Consider the following 8,358-nt stretch of genomic DNA (forward strand, 5'->3'; position numbering starts at 1 on the left):
GAATTAGCTGAGACGGGGGTAGAGAATCAGGGAGTACTCAGAGGAGCTACTGAGTTATGTAGGAAATACATGGGACTTATGAGAAGATGAGGGATGAGATGACGCAGGTTCTGGGGATTATATCGTAAACAAACGAGAAGGAGGAGGGGTCGGATCGATGCCGGAGGCCGACATCTGGAAACTGTGTCGGGACAGCGGACAAGGAGGACATGAGAAGGGTGAATGACGCAGTGGAAGTAATGAAACAATGGATGAAAGAAGCAAGTGAGTGGCACACCACGCAAATCCTGACTTTGGATAAAGATGTGTTGAACAACACACGGTTACTACACCAGCTGACAGCGGAAGTGATGAGCTACGCAAAGACTGCATAAGAACCAGTGAACTGAAACATTAAGAGGTTGCAAACTGTAGTAGAAATATTGGACGAGGAACAGTGGTAACGAAGTGGTTACATTCCTTGGAGAACAGTGTTGGAAGCACGAAGAGAGGTAGAATAGTTATGGGAAGCTATGAAGCACGCTGTGCAAGGCCAGGTAGGAGTGAACCTGTTGATATCGAAATAATACCTGGAGTGCTATGGAAAGTGCAAAAAGGGCTACCACCAGGGTTAGCGTTGGTCATGGAACCTAATCATAAAAAATTACCATTTTATCTTAACCTAGCCACAGTAGAAGGAAGGACCTGTAGAGCAAAAGAGTACATTTCAGTTTCCTTTCCAGTAGCAGGGAAGCAGACACGGTACCAATGTTATGTAGCCTACGCATGTGTTGTTAAGTGGGAGACGCTGAAGAAGTGTCTCAGAGGCAACGCTACAACAGCTGTTATTGGTGCGGAAGTAAAGGGCAGAAATGGAAGAAGCGGAGTTAAAGAAGTGTTGCAGGGATGAGATTACAGTTTGTACAAACAGGGTACTGAGAGAATTCCTCCACAGTGGAGTTACTACTGCGTCAGAAAACGAAGAAGGATTACAAGAAGGAGTTGATTAGGCCTGAGTTGTACTTCCAGTAAGTTGAGGCACGCTGGATGTATTCTACATTCGATAAAGTAATAGTAGTAGCCAGTTGTTCCGAGCAGGGGACAGCAGAATGTTTACAGTTAGATGGGAGTGGATTATTAATAAAGAGGACTTCATGTGAACTAATGGAAACTACCTTCCATCTGTCTGCCACAACTTCAGGAAAAACCCATCTAAGCACTTCGCAGTGTGGATTGTACTGGACAGAGGAGCCCATGGAGTGTGATTATGTTAAAGTAAACTTTGGGGACCAAGTTAATACAGTTCATATGCAAACTCATCAGCAAGTAGAAGAATCGGATCGGTGGAGACACTGATGTAGTTTGTAAGACAGTATAGGGAGAACCAGCACTGGAGGGAAACAACTTTGACCATTGTCATACCAACTACTTCAGTGATGCTTACTCTGTTGAGTGTAGTTCTTGTTTACACTTACAAATAGTGGAATACAAAACAAAGTTCAGATCCAGTCATTGTTCAAATTCCGGTGGACTAGAGTCCCAGAGCGTAGGAGGCGGTAGTGGGGAGAAGTGTAACAACAAGTCAAGTTGAGCAAAAACATAAGGGATTTAGGAAGTGTTGTTTAAAGGAACTTTATGGCAAAAGTAATGTTGAAAGAGCGCAACAAAAACAGTTGGAACACCGCCAGTACCTGTAATTCTAGTACTTAAGGATAGACTAGTTAAGACGATCCAAGAGACTGGGACTTGTTTAGAGGGACAGCAGTGTAACACGCAGATTATACGAGGGCAATCCACAAAGTACATTACGTTTCCGTTTGTGTCCGTTAGGGGCGGGGCTAGCGCGGCCATCTTGGTGTCATGGCATTCCGCCGCTCAGTCGGCATCCTGCCGTGCTAATGAGAGGTTCGTGCTGTACTCCGTTGAGTTACTGTGACAGTTTGAAATGTCAGCGTTAATTGAAAATGCCGCGAAGTGTGAAGTGCGTGCTGTAATAAGGTTTCTGACTGCAAAAAACTGTACACCGATAGAAATCTATCGGCAGCTTTGTGAAGTGTATGGGGACAACATAGTCACTGAAGGTGGACTGCATCAATAGGTCACAAAATTTAAAAAGGGCCGAACTAACGTTCACGACGAAGAGCGAAGTGGAAGACCCAGCATAGTGACTGCCGAACTTGTCGAAAAAGTCGATGCCGCGGTCCGTGAAAACCGTAAATTCACAATAACGGAACTCTCTATGAGTTTTCCACAAATTTCACGAAGTTTGTTGCACGAAATCATTACCGAAAAGCTTGGTTACCACAAGTTTTGTGCAAGATGGATACCAAAAATCTTGACAGAGATTCACAAAAATCAGCGAATGGCTGCAGCGTTTTTTGGACGCCTACAAGAAAGATGGCGACTCATTACTCGATCGCATCGTTACTGGTGACGAAACATGGGTTAAGCATGTGAAATGCGAGACAAAATTGCAGTCAATGCAGTGAGGACACACAAATTCCCCCCAAAAACCCAAGAAATGCATGCAGACAATGTCGGCAAGGAAGGTGATGGCGACTGTCTTTTGGGACATAAAAGGTGTGATTTTTGTGGATTTCCTGGAAAGAGGCACTACAGTAAACTCTCAAAGGTATTGCCAAACTCTGCACAACCTCAGAAGAGCAATACAAAAAAGCGCAGGGGAAAGTTGGGCTCAAAGATCTTGCTGATTCACGACAACACCCGGGCCCACAGGGCAAATGCCTCTCGTGAAGTTCTCGAATCTTTTAAGTGGGAGTTGTTTCCTCATTCACCGTACAGTCCCGACCTGGCACCAAGCGACTTCCACTTATTCCCAGCAATGAAGAAGTGGTTGGCTATGCAGTGTTTTGATGACGATGCACAGCTTCAAGAAGAGGTAACCATGTGGTTGAAGGCGCAGGCGGCCGAATTTTACGACGAAGGAATTTCCAAGCTCGTCCATCGCTACGATAAGTGCCTTAATTTAAATGGCAACTATGTAGAAAAGTAGTATTTAAGTGTGGCTTTCATCTGTATATAATAAAAACAATTCCAATACTTTATTTATTTTTAATTCCAAAACGTAATGTACTTTGTGGATAGCCCTCGTATTCAGTCAGCAACGCGCAGTTCAGGAAGTAGATTACAGCAGAGCTAGCCGCAGGTGAGCGCAGATGTTATGCATTACGAAACACAACACAGCCTTCACACTTTGTGAGGTGTGCTGGCCAGGTTAGGTTTGGAAATAGTCGATATGGCGACACTCAAGTGGAAGAAAGCAGAAGCACTTCCACACCAGCAACCATGGAAGTGTTTATTATACTTGCCAAAAGGCATAGCAAAGCCGAATCCCAAGCAAACACAGCCCATGAGCGGATAAATACATAGAAACTTTTTTACTGAAATCATCTTGTGTTAATATCACAGCCCTACAATCGTGGATCTGTGACCTATGGGACACCATATGGAATGCTGTATGGGGTCCGCAGTTCGACCCCCTGTCAGGGCACACTACCCTGAGACATGAGTTGCAGAGTCACTGCTGGTCCAGCTGAGTCCTGGGACAAAGCACGCCTAACAGCGCATCGGTTATAGGCCACAGTCTGCATCACCCGTCGGCCGCCGCCGCCGTAGTTGCTGAGTCTGGGGACGTCGCTGACACAAGCAGTGGCAATACGTCACCACTCACCATGCTGCGATCTGTCATCGTTGCTGGACGTTATGCACATGTGCAGGCTGCAACTGGATGCCTCAACCACACTGCCGCTGCTTGTAATGAACCATGGCGGAGAGCTGTAATAAAAGAATCTGAAAAGCACAAAACAATCTCTCTGACTCCGGTCTTCGTCACAATGATGGTTTACCTATAGTTGAAATGCTGCATAATTTAGGTGGAAACCGAAGAGATCAAAAGCCATCTTCAGAACAATTGATGCAAGTCTACAGTAGAGCTGGAAAGTGGGGAAATATCAACAATTCAGTATCTGTTGAAGACTACCAGTGGGGATGCATACTTAAAAACGATATTAGAGAAGTATTACGTAAGTGAGATGCTCTAAAATATGGATACAGTTTTCCTTTATTTTGGCATAAAACGCAGTCTTTGGTTAACCTTCACCACAACATTTTCTATGTGTTCCTTCCAATTTAAGTTGTTCGTAATTGTAATTCCTAGGTATTTAGTTGAATTTATGGCCTTTAGGTTTGACTGATTTACCGTGTAACCGAAGTTTAATGTATTCCTTTTAGCACTCATTTGGATGACCTCACACTTTTCGTTATTTAGGGTCAATTGCCAGTTTTTGCACCACACATATATCTTTTCTAAATCGTTCTGCAACTGGTTAAAAAAACTTGCTGGTTAGGTTAATTTCTGAGGGAATTTCCATTGATGCTTTTGTTTGACAGCCAAGACACTGCTAGTTTCCATCACTTTGCACCCACAATGATTTGTTTCCATAAAGTAAACTAATAAACCATTCAGTATCCATTGCACAGAACAGGCAGGTCGTACGACAGTAGGGCAGCAAGGAGAAAATGAGCAAGAATTTTGCTGAGATCAGCATCAGCATTCCCGGAATCGCTGACATCAGCATAAGCTTTTCCCAGAGTTGACAATGTCAGCATCCAGTACTGGGGCAATGACATTATTCCCAGGATTCTCACCGAGCGAGGTGGCGCAGTGGCTAGCACACTGGACTCGCATTCGGGAGGACGACAGCTCAATCCCACGTCCAGCCATCCTGATTTAGGTTTTCTGTGATTTCTCTAAATCACTGCGGGCAAAAACTGGGACGGTTCCTTTGAAAGGGCGCAGCCGACTTCCTTCCCCTTCCTTCCCCAATCTGATGAGACCGATGACCTCGCTGTCTGGTCTCCTCCCCCAAACAACCCAACCCAGGATTCTCCTCTCCCCTTGCCCTCTGTAGCCGATTGCTTAACATGTTTTCCAAATAAATGGAGTGGCCACTGGCATGCAAGCTCATATCCCCACCCTTCAATCAATTTTAATTTGTATAGTTAAACTGTGCAACTGCTGTCATTAACGTTTGTATGTCCATCTAACATGAAGTGCAGCCAACAATAGCAATCAGCTGGGAAGAAGAAGCCTATCACTAAGTATTTGTTAATTCTTTTTGCTATAACAATTTGGTTATTTTGTGTGCACGCATCACAGTGCTCCAGCGTTATACTGTTCCCTTGCATTTGTAGTTTGCAGACACTCCATTATAGATTAATAATGTTTATATTTAGGTTTTTTGTTGTTATTATTACACACAAGGGTACATGGAAGTTACTGCCTGACCCAGAAGTATTCACACGATCTGATGGCATTGGTGTTGTGTTGGTGTCACACTGGCCTCGTGGTGGTGTCGCATCACACTGGTGTCACACTGGCATTGCATCGGTGCTGGCATCATGCTGGCATCGTGACAATGTCATGATGGCATCACACTGGCGCTACATCAGCGTAACTCTGGCGTCGCGTTAGTATCTGGCATTACAGTGACGTTATCAGATGGAAAGACTCTAAATGGTAAAGGAAGACTTACAGACAAAAACATTGATGGACTCCAGCATTATTATGGAATGGCAATAAGAAACAATACAAATGACCTACAAGGGATGAAACGAGCAGTGTGGGCTACATTCTTCCACAAATCTTCCACTGATGATACACGTATACATGGTCTTTGTCCACCCGGTGCTGATTCATGGTACAAGTACCGCAAAGCTCAGGCCCAAAAATAGCATACCATCTGCAGTGATGGAAGCTATTAAACCAATATATAGAGAATTAGCTCATCCTGACCTTCTTTCCAAATGTCTCCATGGTCGAACACAAAACCTGAATGAGTCTTTCAATAATGTAATTTGGACCCGCATACAAAAAAAGTCTTTGTAGGAAGGAAAACTCTATGATTGGGTGTTTGTGATGCTGTGATAACGGTTAATGATGGCATAAAGGGAAGAATTTGGGTACTAGAGGAACTTGGTATCACTCCAGGAGCCAACACACTGCAAGCCTTTCAGCAAAGGGATCAACTTAGGTTCATGAAAGCCCAGCATGCAGCAGAGGAAATGACTAAAGAAGCAAGAGGCAGGAAAAGATGGAAGCTTATAGGTTTGCGGGATAGTCAATCACAGGATCCAGATAATGCTGATTATGGGCCTGGCTGTTTCTAGAAGCTGGCATGCCTCCATGTGTAAGTTAATATCAAATAAAATGTTTGAACTTGATTTGCTGGAAATTACATTTTAAAAATTATTTGACCCATTACCTCAGGAGCTATTACAGAAACATATCTCTAATTGTACACTATGTTACACTTAGTGTACTGCAGCTACTGAACCTCCCAAAGCCGACCGTCGTGGCCGAGCGGTTCTAGGCGCTTCAGTCTGGAACCGCGCGACAGCTATGGTCACAGGTTCGAATCCTGCCTTGGGCATGGATGTGTGTGATGCCCTTAGGTTACTTAGGTTTAGGTAATTCTATGTTCTAGGGGACTGATGACCTCAGATGTTAAGTCCCATAGTGCTCAGAGCCATTTGAGCCATTTGAACCTCCCAAAACATCTCTACCTCTAACGGTTTCTTACTTACAGAAGAAAAAGTGAACTTTTAAAAGAAAATATTGAACAACATTTTTAAAAAATCATAACTAGCTAATTATTTCTCTGTACATTTTGATTCTGGTTCAGTATTCAGAAAAGGAGTGACATTATACATCCGAAAAATTTCAGATCTCTATCTGTCACAGTTTCTGAGATAATGGGTCATCAATATTGCAAATTTAACACTGTGGGTATAGGACGTACGTACTCCCCTTCAATACATGCTCTAATTGTTGTGAGCATTAATTACCTTTGAGACTGGACATGGTGAGTTGATGTTAGTCTAGAATACCTCTAAGGCGGCAAAGACGCCATTGTCAACACTTCTCTGAGTTTGAACAAGGTCGTATGATAGGGTTATGAAAAGCTGGATGTTCCTTCTACGATACTGCAGAAAGACATGGCACGAATATAACCACTGTACATGAATGCTGGCAACGGTGGTCATAAGTATGTACAATCACAAGAAGACTGGGCTCCTATGGCCACACGGCACTACCCAGAGGGAAGACTGTTGTGTTCTGCTGCATTGTACTGCATCTGCACCAGCAATGTAAGCAGTAGCTGACACTACAGTGAAACAAGGAACTGTTACAAATCGGTTACTTCAAGGACAGCTCCTAGCCAAATGCCCTGCAGCGTGTGTTCCACTGACCCCAGACAATCGCCATCTGGGGCTTCAGTGATGTCAAGCGAGAGTTCATTGGAGGGCAAGGTGGAGGTCTGTTCTGTTTTCTGATAAAAGCTGGTTCCACCTCGGTGTTGGTGACAGCTGTGTGTTGGTTAGAAGGAGGCCAGTTGAGGGCAAGCAACCAACCTGTCTGTGTCCTAGATACACTGGATGTACACCTGGAGGTATGGTCTGGGGTGTAATTTCGTAAGACAGAAGGAACACTCTCGTGGTTATACCACACTCCCTGACTCACAAATTTGTATGTCAGTCTGGTTATCGACGTTTGTACTGCCATTCATGAACAGCATTCCAGGGGGTATTTTCCAACAGAATAACGTCCTTCCACATACCGCTGTTGTAACCCAACATTCTCTTGAGTGTCGACATGTTGCCTTAGCCTGTTCTATCGCCAGATCTGTCTCCAATCGAGTAGATATGAGACATCATCCACAAACAGTATTAACAATCCCAGTATAGACCGACTAAGTGCAACAGCCACAGAGCTCTGTCCCACAAACTAACATCCATCACCTGTCCAACACAATGCATGCATGTTAGCATAAATAATAATGCTGTTCAGTGAAGCCTACAGTTTAAACACGAGTGTCTGTAAGTGTATCAGTGTCAGTATTATATGAAGTCAGGAATTCTATCTCGGAGTGGTATTTGAAGCCCTCGATTTAGTGTCATCAGAGTTATATTATCCGTGGATGAATGGTGTCAACTATGTGATGTGTCAGTGCAGACTTCAGCCTTGTTCCGAGAGTGATTCTTGGTGATCATACAATCTTTGCAGGGGCTTCCTGCAAACAATTAAAATATTTAAAAACAGACATTGCATACATCTACAGGAGCAGACCACTAAGAATATAATCTATACCAGCTCCACAATACTGCATGAGCTAGAGTGTTGACTAAGGTGGCAGTCATACATCCACAGGTTCTATCAGACATTGCGCAGAAAATTGCTGCAGTTAGCTTGCCAAACTCCCCACTCATCGAAAGAAACCATAGATCAACTCTACGATTCAAGCTGAACGTCGAAGGAGGTGGAAATGCGTGAATCAATTTTTTCATGTATAAGCATAA

This window comes from Schistocerca serialis, chromosome 1, assembly GCF_023864345.2.
Source record: "Schistocerca serialis cubense isolate TAMUIC-IGC-003099 chromosome 1, iqSchSeri2.2, whole genome shotgun sequence".
Classification (NCBI taxonomy): domain Eukaryota; kingdom Metazoa; phylum Arthropoda; class Insecta; order Orthoptera; family Acrididae; genus Schistocerca; species Schistocerca serialis.